Consider the following 20189-nt stretch of genomic DNA (forward strand, 5'->3'; position numbering starts at 1 on the left):
AAACGAAGCAAATTAAACAACTTACATTGAAAGAAATGTTTAATAAAGTAAACAAATAAATATTAAGCTTTTTTGGGTGTAAATTTTGATACACTTTAGATCATAATGGTTCTTTATTTCATAACTTACAGTTTCATATTTTTAATTTTATAATTTCTTCATGTCATCTTGCCAGATTTAAACTGATGATCTATAATCCGGAATCGCCAAAGTATCGACTAGTCCGGATTAAAGACTTTTGACTGTATTACTTTTTAAATTAAACGTCCTTGATTTCTTCTTTCATGTATCAAAATTTAAGTTTAATCCAATCAAAATTCATACATTGTACTCTTGATTATCTAGGCTAACGCCAGAGAAGCAGGTTGTGAATAACTGGGGGGGGGGGAGATGATAATCCAAACTACCAATTTTCATGCATATTGTTTGTGTTTATTTCTTAAAACCAGCAATTCTTCTTTGTTTTTGAGAATGCTTAAATATTGTTGAATTTCACTGCATATTTTTTTAAGTGTGGTTTCATCAATGCATTCAAATCACCTTTGGTTGACAAAGCCCAACAGAATTTCAACAGAAGTCATTGTTATCTTGAGACTAATGTAATTGCCAGTACTTTCTTTACTTGTGTTTCCAGTATCACTGTCTGTCTCTTCTGTTCTTGTGACATTTAAAACGATATCTGCATCAAGCAAGCAATGAAAGCCTGGCTCAGTTGAGTTGCCATCAAACCATTACTCAGTGTTTTGCTGATCAAAATTTTCAATTTTTTGGCATACAACTTCAGTTATACAACTTTCTTGCACTTAGCATTTGTAGCATGCCCAATGGTGTAGTTAGAGCTTTTCCTGTCAGGGGCAGTTCTTGAATTTGCGACCCTCGTGATATACAAAAAAGGCCAATGGCATGTAAAAACTCTACATATCTACTAAAGGCAAACCTTAATTCCAACATTTTAAATTATGATTATTATTTTGCTTTTTTTTTTTTTTTTTTTTTTTTTACAAAACCATTAATGAAATTATAGAGGTATATCTGATTGCTTTTCTTATATGCAGACAGTACAGAACGACTTCTTAAATTCAAAATATGCATTTGTATTTCCTAAATACATCTTTGAATGATTTTTAATTAAAAAACTCTTCTCACAAACTAGCAACACTTACTGCAATTGATAGGAAAGTTAGCAACAGTATTTACAGTATTTGGAATTTTTTTCTGAAGATTGTACTTAAGAACAAATACATAAGGTATTTTCTCTCCTTTTTGCATGCCTTTATAGTGTAACTGGAAGCACATTGAATGCATATTTTTGAGAGGTCCAGAGTTTGAGTTCGGGCAAGGGGCATATTTTTCACATCTCCTACTTCAAAAAACAACTTATAACTCTACAAGCAGTGCCCAAATTAAAAGGTGGTGGACAATAATTCATAATCACAGTCAAGGTTTGGTACTTAGGTCCCCTAATCCCCAGTCACCTTTTAAAAGGGGAAGTACATAAGGTATTTTTCCCCCTCCTTTCCGCATGCCTTTGTGGTCTAATTGGAAGCATATTTGACAGGTCCAGGATTCAAGTCCCAGTGAAAGCATTGTTCATTTTTCATGTCTCCAGTATAAAAAACCCTAATGACTCTTCAATCTGCAAAAATTCAAAAATACTGCCCTCACATGTTTCAGTTTCCTTAGGAATAACAAAAATGAAACTCTGAAATACTTCTTTCTTAATAAAGACTTCTTGTTTGTTAAAGTTAGTAATCATAATTTAGTTGATATTCATAATTTGCATTTAAAAATTTCAATAGAATAAAAAAAAAATATGTAGCTATAGCAATCATACGATAATTTCTTTGAATATTTTATCTTTTTCTTCTCAATTTAATTTTATATGGCAATTTAGAATCTAATTAGTCTTGAGTTCACTCGACAATTCATCTAACTAACCCCTATAAAATAACATGGTAAGAGAACAATACTGCCCTGGGTGAACTACCACCCCCCTCTAGCTATGCCACTGAGCATGTTCTTTATTCATTTTTAGTTCTAACACTTTAATTCAATTTCTAAAAGAATAAGAAGAAAATGTGTGCAAAAAATGGATACAAAACAAAAACAAAATATCTCAGTCATCATCCCAAACTATGCCCTTGACTATGTGCAGGTAGAAAGAATTGTAAGAGGTAATTGTTGAAACTAAACCTAAAAACGCAATTCAGTGGTTTTGCTCAGACTTGTATGTGATAAATAATAGATATATTAAAAAAATATATTAAACACAGACAGGTAAAAATCTCCAAGGCCTGGTGAAATTTTTTCCTAGCAGTTGAGTCTCTGCTCTATACTAAGGCATTTGAGGGGAAGGGGCAAGAAGAAAAGGACCAAAGCAATTGTTTTCAAAAGTCACTGAAAGGGTAATTCATGGTCTTGTGTAAAAATTAATAGACTAGTAATTTGTGAAAAAATGAATGTTAAAGATTGCTGTGAAGTTAAAAATATATTTTGTTTGTTGTACAAGTAGAAAAATTTAATTTTTAATAAAATAATAAAAACTCAAGAAATAAGTCAGCTGTCTGTTTTCAATGAAGACACTGTTAAATGTACACATTATTGTGTGTGTGGAGGGGGGGAATACACCTTTTATACATAGTATGTTCAACAACAAAATGTAACAGGGCTCTATCATTGAGAACACCCCCTTCCTCAAAAAAGTGCAAGAAATTCATTTGTTCCAGTAAAAAGAAAGAAAGCTAGGGTTCTCAAGACAGTCTTCATTAATAAAATCAAAGAAAACATTAATAAAAGAGCTATTTGTTTGTGGGGTTCATTGAATTATATTTTCACAGCTGTTGGTTCATTACAAAATTAAAGGATAAAAACTTGGAACATTAATGTGCAATAACTAACTCTAATTGCATAGCGGAACTACAATAACCAGCTGATAATAAAATTGCCATATCATCAAACACCGCTATGATGAAGTTCAAAATTTGGTTTATTTTATCCAATTGCTAAAAAAAAAAAAAAAAAAAAAGTGTGAAACTGATTTATAAATGATCTAAAAAGAGTAATTAGCCTTGTCACATCTTCCAAAAGACGAACAACACCAATTAAAAAAATCATATTACAGATAAATTACCATTATTATCAGGTACAATTACTGAACTTATTTTTTGTTCTTTTACTGTTTTACAATATGTTAACAGTTTTACACATTAAATTACTTAGCCTAAAAGTCACGGTTTAGGCCCGTCCCTCCAATAAGACATTTCCATCTAAAATATGCATAATCATTTCATCCAGAAAAATATAAGAGCCTTAAAAATGAATAAAAAAATTATTTATTAATTTATTTTTAATTGTTGCAAAAGTTCTAAGTATAAAAATTATCTGAAATTTTATGTTGGTGTGATGCCGAATATAGGAAAATTTTATCTACATTTTCGTCCAAGAAATGCAAAGACGTAAGCTTTTGTACAAAAGTTTTTATGAACAGCAATTAATAACATTCATCAAAGTTAATTGGGAGTTCATTTTCATAGCAGGGAGTTTCATCAGTATCAGAAGAAACTTTGACCACCGCATTTCCTCATTTTAATTTCTGTCACAATCTTTGCATGTAAAAACATCAATATCACATGCCTGGAAATTCTAAACTTTGAACCCTTTCAGGGGCAGCATATAAAACAATTTAAAATTTTGCATGAATTATAACTTATGGACTCTAAGAATGCAAAATTGAGGCTTTGAAAAAAAAAAGTATAAAGTGTAATCCTGAATTTTGAAGGCCAGTATACTTTTTATACAACTGCCCCTCTTAAGACTTTTTTTTTTTTTTTTCCCAGATAGCTGCCAGCTGTTAATTTTTGTTTTTTAATCTTTCTGTATGTACTTTTCATATGAGTCTATACAAATGGGTTCTTGAATATAGATATGTGAGTTTAAAGTCAAAAACACTTAAAATTTTGCTAGAAATTTAAAATTTAAAAAAAAAAAAAAATGATGTTTTGAGGCACTTTGATGATGCCACCCAGCAAAATATACTTATGTAAGATATGGGTAAAAATCTTTTAAAAGTGATTTAAATTGAATATTATTATTTTATGAAAAAAATTAGCAAATATAATATTACATGCTGTAATTGAACTAGTATAATGTTACAAGAAGCCAAAAAATAAAAAATAAAACACTGCGACTCAGCTGAAAAGTTAAAGTTGTATTTTTGAAGTTACTATATTTTATAATAACTTTAGATAATATATAAAAAGAATGTCCCCCCATACACTTTCAATTATCGAACCCCGCAAGATCTCACTTTTTAATTTTTTGCAAATATAAGTTGTAATATATAATTTTGATCAGGAAGAAAATGACAGTTAACGTTTTATTTAATTAATTACTTAACGTAAAATTTATTATTTGACACACCTCAAAGCCCTAGGGTCAATTTTCAGCCCATTTGGCATCTTATGGGCCAATTTTTAACTTTTTGATAAATAAGGTAGTAATAAAAATTTTGCTCAGGAAGAATATCTATAATCATCTTTTAATTATCAGTTCTGACTGAAATGCAGTAAATATATAAGGTTAAGCATGCGTATGTTATATATCTGCAGATTTCGAATTTTTTCTCCCCCCTCAATAAAATTTATGGATCTTCAAACAAGATACCTTGGAACAAGGTATATTAATTTCATAACTGCACAATACTAAGCATTCATAGAGTAGTGTTGCCATTTAGAGTCAAAAGGAAACACTAGAAACTTACATTTACAGTTTTTGGTGTAGAAAAATTAGCATTTTTAGGAGGTTAAAAAATTGACAAACATCTGATATAGTTTACATACCGATGTCCTTTAAAAGGTTAAAACAAAAGCAGGCACAGTTATGTTCTAAGTTTAAATTTATTTTACCCCACCACTTGTGAGGGTTAAAGTAAAATTATAGAATACAAAAGAATAATCAAATTATATTTAATATGATTATTACCAAATATTCAGTCACCTAGATCTGGCTGAAACAGAAAATTAAAACTGCTAAGATTTCAGTTTTCTAACTGAGGATACAAGATTCGCTATAACTGCAACAGTGATTCAAGCTTTTAACTTACCAAACTCAAAACTATCCTAGTGCTTTTCTATGTAATTTGAGACCAGCCGTGAATTCACCAAGAGAGAGAAAATTTCTGCAGCAAGTAACATCACTGAATACTAAAACTCCTACATTTAACTATGCATAATTCTTCTAAATTAATAGTAAAACTGATTGCCATTCAAATCTATATCATTCTGCAATGAGCGAAACTTGTGGTGAAATGAGACAAATGGGAAAGACGTAAATTAAATAAACATTTGTTAATGAAACTCAAACATAATGGCAAAAATACACTGCTCGACACTGAAAATGCAAGACCAAGAAGGAGTGGTCAGAAAGTGATGAAATTTGGAAAAAAGACAGAGACAGCAAGCAGCAATAAGGGATCTTTATTTGAAAATGATAGTCAGAATACAGAGCGAGAACGACATCGGCTCAGTAGGATGTAGGACCTCCGCGGACAGCGACGCACGAAGAAACACGTCTAGGTATAGAGTCAGAGTGCAGATGGTGTCCTGAGGGATGGCTCTCCATTCTTACTTTGCTGATTTTAAATTGTCCTTCATATACCCTTTCAACACTTCTAAGTATATCAAAAATATTAATAAAACACGTTATCTTCTGCTACAGAAATAGTTAAGAGTAGTAAAATTTACTAGACTATAAGAATTCTTAGCTTCTTTTTCTGTGTGCACAAAAGTGACGAATAAAAATGAAACTGAAGATTTTTCTGCCCAAAGTTATTGGTCTTTATTGCATTGTAAATTTTTTAAACAAGCTGTTGTTTATATTTGAAAGGGCTCCTAATTATCACCAAAGACCCAATGAAACTGAAGATTTTTCTGTCCAAAGTTATTTTGTGGTCTTTATTGCATTGTAAATTTTTTAAACAAGCTGTTGTTTATATTTGAAAGGGCTCCTAATTATCACCAAAGACCCTTTTTTCGTATTAAAAAATATTTTTATGTATATAGAGAAATTAAAAATAAATCTAATAAACAATTTTTTCGAAAACTTTTATTCACAGTCTGATTGTTATCTTTCCGATATTTATGTGCAATTGCTTGTTGTTAGATACAACAGTAAATGTACACCATTTTGTCCATTCATCAACTCATCTCTACCTAAATAATCTCTCAAAAATTTAAACACAGCCAAACAAGTTTATTCTTTCAAAATAATAATGTTTTTCAGCTGTAGTCACTCAAGCAAAACTAAAAAGGAAATTAATACAGTCAAAAGTCTTTAATCTGGACTCGTCGGGACTTCGGCGATTCTGGATTATTGGTTTTTCCGGATTATAGATCATCAGTTTAAATCTGGTAAGATGGCATGCAGAAATTATAAAATTAAAAATATGAAACCGTAATTTATGAAATAAAGAGCAATTATGATCTAAAGGGTATCAAAAAAAAAAGTGCTTAATATTTATTTGTTTACTTTATTAAAGATTCCTTTCAACGCGCGCATGCGTAAAGCATATATTACGCATAGTCGAAATTAGAAAATTGCAACCAGAAAACTATTTGATGTGTATTCGTGATATTTATAATTATGAAGAATTTGATTTAAATCATATCAAAGAAGGAGTACATCGAGATGAAACACTACGTTTAGTAAGGAATTATAAGCTGAATAAAATAAAAACATCTGCCCTGAAGATAAGGATAGTGCTGACAGATCAACTTCCAGTTCATTGCGCGCCGAGACATCCCCCCCACCCCCGCAGAGCAGCGTGAAATTGATAAACAGATTTCGGAATGGTTAGAGAAACAAATCACCTCTCTGTCACTTTCTTCATGCTTTTATCCGTTTTTTGCAGCTATTCCACTTTTTGTTTAATGGACATCGAAACATGCTTTCGCTTTGCAGATCCTTTGGCAACTACAGAATCGCGAATTCTCTTTGACATAATCGAAAGTTCAAGCTTTTGTTTTATAAAATTGCTCTAACAGTCTGCAAAAAACAATAAGCCGGATCCAATTAGAAGATTAAGGAACAACGCAATCTATAACATTAACTGAAGTAGGTAATTAGATCATTTTAGCTTAGCTCATATCGTCCGTTATACATTAAACGCGCATGCAAAAACGTATTATGCGCATCATGCGTTTACGCATGCGCAGAAAGTTTGTAGCTTTGAGCTCCGGATTATAGATCATTCCGGATTAAAGACTTTTGACTGTATTGCACTAGTTGAATGTAGATGAACAATGCTATACATTACATACTCCCTTTTGATAACAGGATTTTTATCAAAACAAATATTGAATTAAACTAAAACTTAACCTAAAAGTTCATTTTGAAGTCTTAAAAAAAGGTCTATTTTAATGTTCACTTAGCCCTTTAACGGTTTGACCCGGATTTTCTCGTTCATTTATGCAAGCTCCTTAACGGTTTCTCCTGTAATATTGTCATTTTAAATTTCTCCTTGAAAACGGACTGACTCGTCTTTTTGTTAGACTTAAAAGAAACGTCAAAAAGATGTAGCCCGGATTTTTGTCTCACTTTCACCCCCAAAAGCCTAAGGGGACAAGTGTCCCTCCAACCCTGATGACGATAGTTAATGAATGACCCTCAATAGCGCGGAAAGTTTTACAATCAAGAACGCTTCTTGATGTTTTACGATAACGGCAACATTACACTGGTTCTAAAGTAATAAGAAATTTGTTACCAGTTAGAAAGTTAATGGAAGAGGAAATAAGAATTTCTGTTTTAGCCGTTGTTTAAGAAATAAAAAAATATACAAAAAGGAGATTTTTATAGAATAAGCTTTTATTCATAACTCAAGTGATTAATAAATTAAAAGAAGAAAAGTAATTTAGCTATTGTTTTGCTAACGGAAGGGATTCAGGAATGTAAGTATGCACATCATGTGCATGTGTCTGTGTATTTATATGTGTGTAAACACATGTATACGCTCATATGTATATATATGCGCATACATGAACACATACATCTGTATATACATGCATACATACATACAGTTTTTAATCCGATCCTGATAACAGAAGAGTACCGTAATTTATTATATAGATTAATAGCAATAAGAGATTAAATAATATTCTTTGCAAAATTCATTTACAAATTTATATCATGAGTAATAAAAAAAAGTTGCGCCCTATATATATTTTCGACATTGGAAATCGACTGTTTGATTTTGTTATTTAAGTGTCTGCACTTTTATAATCCTTGATATAAATTGCACATAAATATTGTAAAGAAGTTTAATTAATCTCTTGTTCCCATTAAAATATGCCATAAATTATTTTTTGCCTTTGGCTTCTTAAGAATTTTATACGTTTTGAATAAAAGCTTATGTTATAAAACTTTTAAAATTTTTTTTACATTTTTATCTTTTTAATCTTAACTCATTTTCAATGAAAATTTTCAATTGAAAAACCCTTTTTCAAAAATGAATAAAAATTTTTTTACTTCCAACAAAGTAAATGAATAACAATGAATAATATTTTTTTTACTTCCAATAAATGCCTCATAATCGAAAACATTTTCTGACTTTTCACTCAGAAATCAGAAGTTATGTTAAAAATATCATACAAATTTCAATTAAAAGAATATTTTACATCAGTGCAAACGTTAAAGTTTTGACTTTTGTCTTGCAAATGAAAATATGTGCAAAAATCGTGTCAACATTAAATTAAAAAAAAAATTAATGGAATTTTATAAAATTTATTTTACCATATTGTATTATCATCCGCAATCAATATGTTTACAAAATTTGAACTCGATAGCTTATCAGGAAGTAATATAAAAATCTTCTGTTCATAGCTCCAAATACCATGAGTTAACTAAATATGTGCTACTTCTTTGCAGAAATATTATGCTGTTTGAAAGAGGTCATCAGAAGAAATTTCACATATTTTTAACTATTCATATAATTACTTATACTTCATGCATTTTGCAGCAACTCTTTCATTTAAAACATTTTTATTGCCTTTCCCACACTTAATGATCTTATCACCATTCTGATGAACCTCGAAGGCTCTGAAAAACCAAACTTTGAATAGGTTCTCATAAATTTAACTTTATAAATACTATAAAAATAAAACTGTTCTTATATGAGTAGAATTTATCACCCGATGGAAAGGTTTTGCTAGATTGCTTTAGTAATCGGTAGAGTTTTATACTGATTTTAGGTTCTTTTTTCTTAATTTTCAGTTGTTGTTGCATTACCACAACCTCTCGAGAGGACTTTCGGTTCACTGCATATTTAGAGTGCCCCCATGCTGCACAACACTATACATTTACAAACATTCATCCTTCTCCGGGATTCGAGCCGGACCCTTGGATATGGCGGTCAGCGACGCTAACCACTATACCAGCTGGGCTGCAATTTTAAGTTGTTCATGAGTCCACTAAAAAGCTCTGCAGTTTAAAATGTCAACTGCTTAAAAATATTTGCAGTCTAAAGCAAATTTGATATTTACATGTTTTTACCTTAATATTTCTTTACAAAGATAGAATGATAGCTGTCAATACAGACAGGTTTAATGTATTTGGATTACGGGGAAGCACGCAATTGTTTATCTGCCCAAGAGGAAGGAAACTTTCTAAGAGGATCTGACTTATATTCTCGTTTCACTTGTAAAAAAAGCCAAGAAAATTTCCATGCAACCAGCTCGTTGGCCAGGATTTGAACCCGTGTCGAGCTAGCTGTGCTTAGCGATTTTAGATGCTCTGCCAGTGGGAATCCGGAGTCTTATTTAAAATCTTGTTTCGAAATCTTCTACCCTAATTTAGTGTGACAGTTGTCGTAGTATGAGGGTTAGGGTTATTTAAATATAACAAAGCATACGAGAGCTATGGGCCTTTGTGGAGCACTTTCAGTGGGAAACTGGGTTACACATGTAGAAAACCACGAAAAACTAACAGGCAGGAATCTCGTCTCTGAGATACAGAACTGATTATTTTCCTTTAATCTGAAATCTAAAACAAATAAGATAGAAAACAGCACTTTTCGGAGGAGTTGTATTCAGTATACGAAATTTATTTAAAATAAGCTGTAAGCTTTAAGTGCAGTTTTTGTATAAGCAAATAGTAGTTTGCCTATGCTAACTGCCCCAGTGGATTGGCTGCCTCACTGTCGGTGGAAAAAAAGAAAGTAGTTTAGCTTTCGTATGTAACTAACATGCTAACCAGCAGCTCACCCTGTATCATTCTCTATTAATTCATTAACCCTTTGACGCACGGTGGTCACGCTCTGAAACCACCAATTTTCGAATTTTTTTCTCCTCTTTCTTCAGAAATTTATGAGTGAAAATAAACTGATTACTGATCTTTGATCTCTAAATAACACAAAATGACTTCAGAATCATACATGTTTTAGGTCTTAGTACTTCAAATCGGATGCCTTTTAAAATTCGTTTTCAATGAGACAAAATAAGTTACTTTTATTAATATAAACAACTTTAAATTTCAAAAGTTATTCATCGCACATCATGATTTCTATCATAAACAATAAAAAATAGCAATAATTAAACTGCATGTATAAAAAAAAACCCTCTATATGTATGGCATTTGCTTTGTGGTTTCAGGGTAATCATCATAAATATTATTCATTGTTTCAGGGTTTCATTCACCACTGCCTCACTAGAGCAATGTGTCAAAATGCTCTAGAGGCTTGGTGGTCGCACCTTGAAACCACTGCTCTTTACAATGGCGTTTGCTTGCTTTTCAAATAGAAATGTTTATTTTTACCTGGATATAGATAAGGGGTTTTGAAATCACAGAGTTATTTTATTACTAAACAATACACGCACCTGCCCAGTAAAAAGGTCTTTCTTTTCCAGAGACTTTTCTCTGACCTCAACACACTTGCTCCCCAAGCTAGTATCGTGATTTTGTAAATTATTTCCTGTGGTTTAAATTTAATGTAAATATACTTTGCTGTAATTAAAAATACAAATCGTGTAAAGTTTTATTTAAATTAAAAATATTTTGAGACAAAATACGAATAAAATAAGTATGAATGGGAAACGAATGATGCGTACCAAAGGCAAAAAGACCAAGCCCTCCCTCTCATTAACATAAAAAAACCACAAATGTCATGTGCCAGATGAAGAGAAACTAAATAACGCTGGACATAAACCGGGGAAATTTAGATCCAATCAGTGTACATTTTGTAGCACAAAGAAGAAACATCATGGAAGATACATGTGCAAAACATGCAATGTGGGTCTAGGCATGTACTAAAAAGACAAAACATGCTTTGAACAGTGTCACAAAAAATATTTGTTCTTTGAAATTAAGAAAAAACAAACACTAAGTCTTTTTTTTTATCCTTATTTTACTGAGTTTTTTAATCCATGTAGCCAAACTTACTTATTATGTAGATACTTATACTTTCACTGCTATAGAAAAATTACATAAATGTTTATTTTAGAATTTTTTTCTGACGATTTAGTTTGTAAAATAATGTAAAATATATATATTATGCAATCCTTACATGCATTTGTTTTAAAAAATCTGTAAATTTCGTCATTTATTGGAAACGCGCACAGAAAAAGGTGAGTTTTTTTCCCCTACTACCTAGGTAAGTTTCAAAGTCCTAGACACTCGGTGGTTTCACAGTGCGACCACCACCCACAAAACAATGGGCAAGAGTAGATTTTTTTAAATTCATATATTATTTGTCTCTAGGATCATAATATTCAATTTCTAGAATTTTTAGTTAAAAAAATTATAAAAATAGCATCGCGCGCGTCAAAGGGTTAAATGAAGATTGAATTATCAGATAAATTTTGCTTCTTCCAGTGCCAGTTACAAATCGTACAGCTGTTCAATAACATTTGAACTATATCATTAGCGTTGCATATTGCTAAAATGTACTTGTTCTTTAAAGTCCTTGATCTATTCTAAAAATAGTACCGCAGAAGTTTCAGAAATGAAGTACAATTTAAAACTACTTAACGTTTCTATGCATATAAAAAAGTAAAACTGTTTAAAATGCATATCGTTTAACGCTTCCTGTTTTATTTGGAATAATATTTTAAAAATAAAACTCGTGTTGGTTATGACCCAAGCAATATTTAATGGGATAAAGAGCCGTAGTTTGATAATGCTAGGATCATGCATTCAGTTTTCGTCGTTTTAATAAAATCCATTATGATACTTATGCTGGTAATTATAAACTGCCTTTACATGTACAGAAGTATGATTAATACAATAATATCACAGAATATACGCTTTTTATGCTCTGACAAGTTTGGTCAAGATACCAATTTTTAGTTCATATACAAGTCATAAATTCCCTAGCCAGATTCCATTTTTATATAAATAGATGCATAAAGGACAAAATGGAACAGCTAATTATATTTTTTATTCTTTTACAAAATTTAATTCTTTTAGATATAATTTTTTAACAGTAAACGATATTCTGCTAAGCTATAGTATAAAAATTATTACTAATAATAATTTATATCCTAATTTATATCACTCAAAACAGAGTTGGAAAACTCATTCAAATCATATTTAATCAAAACTTTTTACGCAGTTTTGGGAAAAAGGAATTTTGAGGTTTGTTTGATTTTTAATGGTGAATTCAATCATTAAAACATTTTTACCATGTTTCCTCATTCATACAAAATTAGCAAACTAATTTACTAAATAATTTTTAGATGTAATAGTATTCTTGTTTATCTTTTGTTATATGACTAAAAATAAATAAAAAAAGTGGCTGGTATTCAATATTTATTTTCATTTAATTATTTAATTACAAATACTTGGCTATTGGTACTTAAGACATGGTCTTTCCATATTATCACTTTTCTATTAGGCCTTGAAATTATGTTAAGGACCGAATAGAATTCGAAAAATCCTATGATTGCCTATAATCCTATGATCCTATCCTTGCATAAAACTGCGGGAGGTACTAATAATGACAAATTTTAAATGAAAATAGAAATTTATTTAAATTGACTATAATTATTCTTAAATTCTATGCCATTTCAGTACTATAATTTCAGTTATTAGCTTAAATACTGCAATTTAGTCATATAATTTGCAAGTGGAAGTCGCACAATTTTAAATTTATACATAAACGAGCAAATATATTTTGAAAGTTAATATATATATATATTACAATTCATTTAACTGAAACCGTAAGAATCAAAAGGGATTTTTGTGCGAGTCTGCTTTATGCATTTAATGTATAAAATGCAGGAAAGTGAAAAAATCCATCCAACACAGAGAAATAAATCTTTCTAGTCTGTGGTAAGACTGTATCAAATTCATTTAAACTTCCATTTAAATTCGAAATGCGATCTCTCAAATCAACGAAGGAATACATTTTTTGTTTTAAATTACACATTAGTAGCAACTGTATAATAGCTAAACTTACCAAAATATTTGTAGAAAACCACCAAAATTCAAAAATTGCTATAAAATCCCGAAAAACATTGGGAAGATTATTGCTTGCCAATTCCATGCTGAAAAGATCAAGCGTTTACGAGGATGAGCTCAACTGTTAACGAACAACTTGTGGAAAAAATTCAACGCTAAAATATAAATACGTATGCCAAATTTTCCAAAAATTCCTGATAAATATTATACTCTCATCATAAATATATATGGACTTATAATGTGAAGAAAATTGTGTCGGTAAAAAAATGGATTAAAATTTAATTTCCCAAAATAAATTGGCCTACTAAAACTAAATAAAATAAATTAGTAAATAGTAAAAAAAATGTGTAACAAAATAAATAATGATCTTTCTTAAAATACTGCCCAATAAAACATGTCGAATAATTCAAAATTTACAAGTTTGGAAGCTAAAATTCTAAAAAGATTTCGGAAAATTTGGACGTCACATATTAAAAGGACCAAGTCTACAAGCTACAAGTACAAAGAAAGAGGAGTGACGAAACTAAAGCAACAAGTACTTCTTGCCATTCAATAGCGGGGAGGCAATTTTATGGCTTATCCATCACACTAAGGGGAAGCAAACATATTGCCCTAGGCTGGGCCATCTTAGAGAGATTTCAAAAAACGAAAGCGATTTTTTTGGAAGGGTTTGTTAACTGACAACACGGCCATTTTCAAAGCATTTCGTTCCGAGGGGCGGGCTCGCTAATGGGTTAAACGTCTATTTTAAAGTTCAAAGTCCTTGAATCTAAAAGACACTATTATAGCTCGATTACTGCATAATCTAATCTAATCTATAGCGCTCATCCAAATAGTCATCAAACATTTTGACATCTGGATCAAAAACTGGTTTAGGTTTAGAAATTACTTTATCAAATAAGGATTTCTTTCTAACCTTTATCCTTCCTGTGTGAATTGATTCAATCATTTCTTTCCAGATTGTGATTTAGAATAACTTTTGGAATTCATAATCTCAACACCTGATGTTTCAGAAGCACTTTTTTCAAGCTGTTCTTCATTACACTCGTAACTTTTACTTGGTCCAATCTGATGGTTCCAATCTTCATTATCGGAATCCTCATCATATGTAAAATTTGGACATCCTTCTTCTCGAATAGAATAATAATCATATTTAAAAAGCTCTTTCGTTTTCTGGTCAAGTTTTTCAGGATCAAAATCACTTTCAATATCATCTTCGTTAAGGTTCAATTCATTTTGCCCAGGCTCTTGTTTCAACTTAAAAAAAATTTTCTTTAAGTTCTTTTCTCTTTAAATCATTCAAACTTTTTAGATCTTCCTCTTTTCTGCTCTTTCTTCCTTCTTATTCTTTCAACATATTCTTCATGGTTCTTCTTTCTTTTATTATCAACACATCTGAGAGAATCTTCAATCATCTTTGGATATCGTTTAATAAATTTTGAATCCGGCTCTTCAAATCGGAAAGTATACTTACGTTCAAACAATTCTCGCCTTTTCATACCTTTTTCATCCTCACTTGACACTGCAATATTTGTTTCTTCATAAGTCGGAATCTCACCATATTTATATTTTCCTTTACACATCTTATCCAAAATAAAATCTCTGAAAATTTTCTTATTCTCATCCAGGTTTGGATCATTCCTAAACTTCTTCAAAAAGGACATTTCTTTCTTAACATCTTTTGGTACTTCTTTTTCTTGACCTTTTAAACATTTTAAATAATCAGCATCTTTTCTTAAATTTGCTATAAAATGATCATTTACGACCTTACCAATTTCACTTCTAGATTTCAATTCAAAGGGATCTGTAATGCCAATGGTTAATTCCCAAAGGTTCCTGAATGATTGTTTCATTGTGAATTAAGAGGGAGGTAACAACAGCAGCAATAGAATTTTCACCTCCAGTTGCTGGCGATTTACACATCAAAATTCATCCGAGCAGTGTTTCCATGGCAAAAATGCATGTACTTAATTTCTGTATTTTTCCTGTATAAATATTTCCTGCAAAGTCTGAGCCAATCAAAAGATCAATCTGTGGGTTGACACAATCAACATGTGTGATATGAATTCCCTTTCCAGCTAATTCTGATATCCAAGGTCCTTTCTGTAGGCTAGGTATAGATCGACAAATTATAGGCTAGTCTAACACAGGAATCTTGCAGCTATAACCAGTATGCAGATTCTCAAGATTTATTTTATAACATTTATGATTCATGTCAAATGTCTTTCCTCCAAACACAGCATGTGTTAATTTTTTATGAGCTTCTGACCTTATTCCTAAGGATTCTACTGTTGATTTTAAAATATAGGAGTATTCAGATTCAGTATTGATCAACACTCGAAGAAGCTTCTTCGAGTTTGATTTCCACTAAAGTTTCTTTCCTTCATGTTGAATAGCAACCACTAAAGTTTGAAGCAAAACTCTTCCTGAAGTGCCTGTTGAAGAAAAAGTGCTAATTTCACAATTTTCTTGATTGCACTTGACAGGAACTTTTGATTTCTGCTTAAATTCTGGATAACAAACAATGTAATGCTTCCTGCCACAAAACATACATAGAACTTTACTTTTACAATTTTTAGCTCGATGGTTTGTTTTCAAACACATAAAGCAACATTTTTTCTCTTTCATAATTTTCAATTTTTCATCATGACTTAAATTTTGTGCTTTGTAGCAATCTTTGCTTTGATGAGATTTTTCACAGAATATACAATTTACAACATTATTGCTATTAATTTCTTTTGCTCCCGAAAACAAATTGCTTGCAATAGGTATAGTAATATCTCCCCTATCCTTATAAACTTTTCTATAGGGATCATTTTGTTTCATACCTGACTTTGCTAGAGTTATTCTTTCTTCCCCTTCGACCTCAGCCCCTAGAAAATTTAAAAGTTGGCTCAGTCTCGCACAATATGATTTCTCTTCATTTACTGAGTTCTCAACCAAACTTTCAACACGTCTTCTGGAATACACGACTCCACAAGGGGAAGAGCACTGCAGAATATTTGTCTGATGTCATCCCAATGGATTCTAAAGATCTGAGGTGGGATTCAAGTTTATCACATAATCGAGTGATACTAAGCCTTGATTTGGTAGCCTTTTTAACAATTAAAGTTAATAGTTCACGAACATAGTATTCCACTAACAATTCCTCACGGCCAAATCTTGCTTTGAAGCTTTCGCTTTTGAATAATTTTCTGCTGTAGGTGGATAGATATCGATAATCTCTTTCGCTCTTGTACCTGGCGACATACATTGTATTAAATATTGGAATTTGTCTTCCAATTCCATTTCTTTATGACTATGAATTCGTTTAAACAGACTCCAGAAACACAACCATTCTTTAACTTTACCGCTAAATTTCATTAGTCATTTGGGAAGTTTTATTTCTGATTTCTCATTACTTAATATATTCCTGTTTGGCTATGATTTACTTTCTATAAAAGAACTCACACAAACTATAGCTTCATCAAATTTGACTTTGCATTCTTCTATAGATTCAAATTCGTCAGAATAACTTTTACCAGTATTGTCTGCATTTAAGGCTTCTAAAATTTCATTATCAAGAGTCATTAAATTAGCACTAATGCATTCTAAAGTAGCTAATTTAAGCTTAACATCACTTATCTCTATATTTTCATCATCAAACAGAGACATTAAACTTTTATACGTCTTAGTAAACTATGTTCATTATGGAGATTACTTCTTAACAAGATGCTCCATTGCAAACCAAAACCAAAATTCAGTTAATTATTTCTTAAATAAAATACTCACCTCTTATATTTAATCACGTACTGAGAGTCACCAAATGTTAGATACGACAGTAAATGTACACCATTTTGTCCATTCATCAACTCATTTCTACCTAAATAATCTCTCAAAAATTTAAACACAACCAAACAAGTTTATTCTACCAAAATAACAATGTTTTTTCAGCTGTTGCCACTCAAGCAAAACTAAAAGGAAATTAATATTACACTGGTTGAATGTAGATGAACAATGCTATACTTTACACTTGTATAATTATGTTGAATGATGTACAACATAGAGAAAAATGTCAAGAGGTCGATGAAAAAAACTATGCTTGCAAAGGGGGTCGATGCACGAAAAGGGTTGGAAATTCCTGATTTATACCATAGAATTAAGCATCAATTAGCAACCCAATATTCCAAAAATGTAGGCAAGATAACACAAATGTTGGGTGCACAATTGAATGTTTACTCTGAAAACAGATTTGCTATACTTGCTGACTCTTAACACGTTGAGCGCCACGCGTATTTCTTAGGCAATCCCGTTCAGGCCAACGCGCGCTGCTTAAAAGCGCTGCTATTGTAGGGCCTGTGATTCTTATCGCAGTAGAAGATAGTTTACGTTTGGAATGTGATTCCTATAGCATTCATTTAACACGTTACGCGCCAAGTCTGTTTTGTAAATAGTTACATTCTATACAAAGATATTATGAAACAGAAAATTAGCATTACTGAATTCTGGAAAGAATTAGCGCTATACCTTACAAGCTGTGAAAAAAAAAGACATTCCATCAAATAGAAATGCAAAAATATCTAAAAAAACGACAACATAAACTCCAAAGAAAACCAGGAAAAGCCTCTGAAGAACGAAAATATTGTAAATTATATTTTGAGAAAAAATGCAACAGAAGCTGGTATACTAATGGCCAGATAAAAGACTAAGAAAGTTGTCACATTTTGTAATAGCTGTAATGGAGAACTGTTTTTATGCTTACCGTGTTTCAATGAAATCCATTAATCCTGTAATGAATCAAATATAGACTGGGTTACATTGGTAATTGTTCACAATCTGCTATTGGAAAAAAAGTACATCAATATTACCATTGGGTAAATCGGAAGAGGTTTTACAGGCTATATCACAAACAGTCCATGTCTTTACTTACTATAATAGGGTATTAATTCCATAAAACAGTGTAAATTTTATAGTTATATATCATGTTACACGCTGTCAGGCAGCGGCGGTTGACGCGGCCTAAACGGAAAATCTAGTGTCAGCCACAGATGCCTGATGCGGCCTAAACGGAAAATCTAGTGTCAGCCACAGATGCCTGATGCGGCCTAAACGGAAAGTCTAGTGTCAGCCACAGATGGTCGATGTGGCACTCAACGTGTTAAATAAGATTTATTCCAGTTGCTCATTTTGTGTATGAAGCCATCAGCTATGGGCAAATGAACAATGAAAATAGGTGTTGGAAAAACTCATTCAAAATTTAACACACAAAGGTATTGTGTGTATGTTTAATACTTCATAGCACATGAAAGGTGAACATCCAAATCATAAAAAACAAACAATGATAAATTGGCTGATTAAGAAAGTTCACATAACAGAGGTTTCATGTTTTGGTTTGAGTGGTAATTACCTTGATAGAGTGCAATCGCCCTCAAAAAGTTATCTAGAAAATTGACAATATAAAAGAGATGAGGCATGATGCTGTTCAGCTACCTTCTCACTACTGTATTCTAAACACAACTGAATAAGTTTGGTCATTAATTGAAAGAGAATTTAACAAAGTAAAAAAAAAAAAAAAATGTTATTTTAAGTTTAGACAATCTGAAAAGGTTATTGCTCTAAGCTATGGAGGACAAATATGCGATCCAATCGATTTGCCATCCAAGCTATGGATGGCAAATGTTAACCTAATGGAGAATAGAGTGGGTAGGACTACTGAATCACGTAAACCACCAGATCCATTTCAGTATAAATTACATAACTTGACACACTCAAATATTAAATTTTCTTAGTATAATCCAGGATATCAATAATTTTCACCAGATGATTAAAATCTCAAGATCAAATGGCAGAATTTTTTTAAAATCAATGATTAGAATCAGATATTCCCTCATTTTATTAAATGATGCAAAATGTATTAAAATCAGCATTATTGAATACAAAAAATAATTTTTAAAAAAGTAATATTGTTTAAAATATTTTAAGCAAGTCCATGTTACTACAGTGCAGTAAAGTTTGTCATTTCAAGGTCTGAAAGTGTCTCAATAATGAGTAATTCAAAATAAAAGATGTCTGATATAAGTAAATATGTTATGAATACAAATTTTTCTTAAAAATCTAAAATAGACCATTCAGAAGGTAAATTCTTTATGCGACAAATGCATGATTTTGGTGCAGAAACACCCCGATTTGATAAAAATAATGCATCCATATACAAGCTCCTGCCTTAAAGTTATTTTAATGGTAAATTATTAAATGATACATATGAAGAATAAATAGAAAAATGGAGAAATGTTTTAGTTAATCAAACAGTAGGTATGATGCTAGATGTTTGGTCTTACATAAAAAATTAAATTAAAATCTTGATGTATATTTGTACATTAAATGGAAGTGTACATTTAAGAAAAATTATTGGTACATCATTTACACCACATACATATGTAAATTTAATTATCCTTGCTTACCCCTGGTGTTGTTTATCGTACTGCCATTAAAGAGGATCTGTACTCTAACAATATTGGCTTCTAGGAATACACATGAACTAGGTTCCTATTTTGATCCCCCAGACAGAAAACCCCTCATGGAATGCCACATTGCCTGCACCATACCTTGCGATGACAGATTATTATGTCAACAAAATGGTTAATAGCTATCTTTGCTGGCTATGCCATTAAAGAGGATGGAAACAAATTTAAATGTAAAGCTTCCAGTTTTGTAACTGATAATACAGCAAATCTTAGAAAAGAATCAAATCAATTTTCAGTTTA

The 20189-nt window shown here is 31.2% G+C and overlaps 1 protein-coding gene and 1 pseudogene across 8 annotated transcripts in view; both read right to left on the reverse strand.

Annotated features, from left to right (window-relative positions):
• Window positions 1-20189, reverse strand: part of LOC118198053 (uncharacterized) — a 204531-nt gene that overhangs the window by 89908 nt on the left and 94434 nt on the right. The gene's annotated exons all lie outside the window — the stretch shown is intronic.
• On the reverse strand, window positions 14589-14666 carry LOC146999430 (small nucleolar RNA SNORD36; annotated as a pseudogene).

The sequence above is a fragment of the Stegodyphus dumicola genome, chromosome 1 (assembly GCF_044657685.1).
Source record: "Stegodyphus dumicola isolate Sdum_Otavi_A_Nest chromosome 1, ASM4465768v1".
Classification (NCBI taxonomy): domain Eukaryota; kingdom Metazoa; phylum Arthropoda; class Arachnida; order Araneae; family Eresidae; genus Stegodyphus; species Stegodyphus dumicola.